Source organism: Microtus oregoni, unplaced genomic scaffold, assembly GCF_018167655.1.
Source record: "Microtus oregoni isolate MIOR12 unplaced genomic scaffold, Mior012 000022F_ref0000154, whole genome shotgun sequence".
Taxonomy (NCBI): domain Eukaryota; kingdom Metazoa; phylum Chordata; class Mammalia; order Rodentia; family Cricetidae; genus Microtus; species Microtus oregoni.
Window position 1 is genome coordinate 26,107,247 of NW_024543081.1, and position 3,026 is coordinate 26,110,272.

Below are 3,026 nucleotides of genomic sequence, written 5' to 3' on the forward strand. Positions count from 1 at the left end.
GTAAGAAAGGTCAGTGAATTTGACTAAGAGGTCAAACTTGAATGCAGGTGAGCTGATGCTTGGCCTGCAAGGTGAGCCTGATCCAGTGCAACAGCCACTGCATAAGGACCACAACCCCTTTCTTCCCTAACACAATCATCATTTTGTATATGCAGCACTATGCCAACCCTCAGGTTTTCAGCAGATATGTCTGCATATATGAGTGACCCAAAGTCAGTTGTGATTGAGATTTGGCCAAAGATACATGGGGAAGGAGTTTTAGATCTCTCAACACAAGTTCCTCAAATGAAAGCTCCCTTTTTGAACAGTTTTGGTGGTGGACAAGAGGGTGATGATGTCTTGGTCTACAGCCTTTTGCCATCTGAGGATAGGATAGAGAACTTCATAAAGACTCAGTTTCAGGGACAATTTGTCAGCATTGTCATCTAGGACCAAACCTAGACCCATGCAACTATGAACTTCTTATTGCTGAAAGCAAGACTTATGGGCCAGGCTCAAATGCAATCTCAAGGGAAATGAAAACAAATGGCATAGTCTCCAGTATCCTCTTTGCTACACACAACTGGCCTCCAAACGAGATAGATGATTCAGGGCACTAGGTAATGACTGATAGATTAACTGTAAACAGCATAGGCCCATACCATCTTTCAGTTCCCTCAGCTGCAAGAAAACATAACCATCTAAAGGGCAAGTTTACGTAATTAAATCCTATACAGACCTGGAATGTAGGTGATGGGTCTGGTATATAGTAGGTGTTTACAGTGACTTCAGCTCCTATTGTATTGCTGAGCTCAAATTTCTTTTAAATTTTTTTAAACAATCTTTTTTCTTTCATTTTACATACCAATCCCAGTTCCCTCTTCCTCCACTCCTTCTGCTCTCCCATGCCTTCCTCCAACTCCAAAGGTGAGGCCTCCTGTGGGGAGTCAACTAAGTCTGTCACAAGTGTCATTTAAAAAATTTGAGCTCAAACTTTCTTCTTTCTTTCTTTCTCTCCCTCTCTCCCCCTCCCTCCCTTCTTCCTTCCTTCTTTTCTTTCTTTCTTTTGTATCTCCAAATGTAATTTATTTAATTAAAAAAAAAACTGTTCTGAATTTCTGTCTGAAGGTCACAGCGAATTTTATTCAGTGTCCTTTTCCCCCTCTTTCCTCCACATTACAAGCCTAACCTTTATTGTTTTCACTTTTGCCATTAATTAATTTGTGTAGGGATACTAAGCTCAAATTTCTTTCTTTTTTTTTTAATTTATTTATTTATTAAAGATTTCTGTCTCTTCCCAGCCACCACCTCCCATTTCCCTCCCCCTCCCCCAATTAAGTCCCCCCCCCAGCCCGAAAAGCAATCAGGGTTCCCTGTCCTGTGGGAAGTCCAAGGAACCCCCCACCTCCATCCAGGTCTAGTAAGTTGAGCATCCAAACTGCCTAGGCTCCCACAAAGCCAGTACGTGCAGTAGGATCAGAAACCCATTGGGAACATGGGATGTACTCACTCATATTTGGTTTCTAGCCATAAACCAAGGACATTGAGCCTATAATTAGGGATCCTAGAGAAGCTAAATAAGGAGAACCCAAAGAAAAACATATAGGCATCCTCCTGAATATTAACCTTCAGCAAGCAATGAAAGGAGACAGAGACAGAGACCCACATTGGAGCACAGGACTGAATTCTCAAGGTCCAAATCAGGAGCAGAAGGAGAGAGAGCACAAGCAAGGAACTCAGGACCGTGAGGGGTGCACCCACACACTGAGACAATGGGGATGTTCTACTGGGAACTCACCAAGACCAGCTGGCCTGGGTCTGGAAAAGCCTGGGATAAAACCGGACTCTCTGAACATAGCGGACAATGAGGACTACTGAGAACTCAAGAACAATGGCAATAAGCTCAAATTTCTTAAACAACATTGTCACTCTTAAAAATGGCTCTACAGTGGTAGGAATCAGGATTTTTATGGGCACTGCCTGGGGGGTTGGAGGTGATGTTCTCTAAATCAGCTTTCTGTTCTCCATAAACTACATATTGTGGTTCATTAGTGTCTCTGAGAATTAATTTATCTTAGGAGAGATAAAGATAGAATTTTCAGAATCTTTTACACATAGAAAAGGTAGCGATTATTCCACAAACACTTTGTCAGATGTGCTTTTATGAGTGCTGGGTTGCAATGGTAAGTGTATTGTGAGTTTGGATTGCTTCCTCCTTTCCTGCCTTCTTCTGCTGTTGCTCTAAGGTTCCACTCAGACCCAGGTTGGGTGGTTGCTCTTTGATGGTGCAGCCCTAGATATCCAGACCTTACCTGTTGACTCAGGGTCAGTGGGCAGGCGCTGGGGAGACTGACCTTTACCCTTCCCCACGGCCATGTGGTCAGTCCTCTTCACCTTTTTATAAAGGGCTACATCACACATTCTCTTGAAATGAGGTGGCACTCTGTTGGAAGACAAGGGACTGAGATCACATATTATTGTTTGCAATCATGTGTTAGCTTATATTTTTCAAGATAATCTCCTTGAATTTGGCATTTGGGTGCTCCCCAAAATGTCTCCTGACAAAATGAAGAAATAAGAGGTTGAGCACTGCATTTGACCCATCATGTTCACATATTTTCTCCAGAATATTTAACTCTGTGATTTGGAAATTTTCTTCTATTCTCCATGCCTTAGTTTTCTCATCTATGAAATGGTGACAGTTATCTTCTGTACCTCAGTTGAATTGTTTTGAAGTCATGGTATTAGGTCTAAAATGCCTAGGACATAGCATGGAAATCTTTGGTTTTTAATTGGAAAGAGTAAGGTCAGAATCTTTCTTCCAGGACAAGATAATTCCTTGAATAAGGAAGGAGCTTTGAATAAGCTGCAGTGTATCAAGATTGTGCACACACACACACACACACACACACACACACACACACATACACACACACACAGATACACACACACACACACACACAGATACACACACACACAAGGCACTTACAGTTCTCCAGTCTTTAATACTATAGAACAACCATATTGCTTGAAGGTGTCATGCCCAT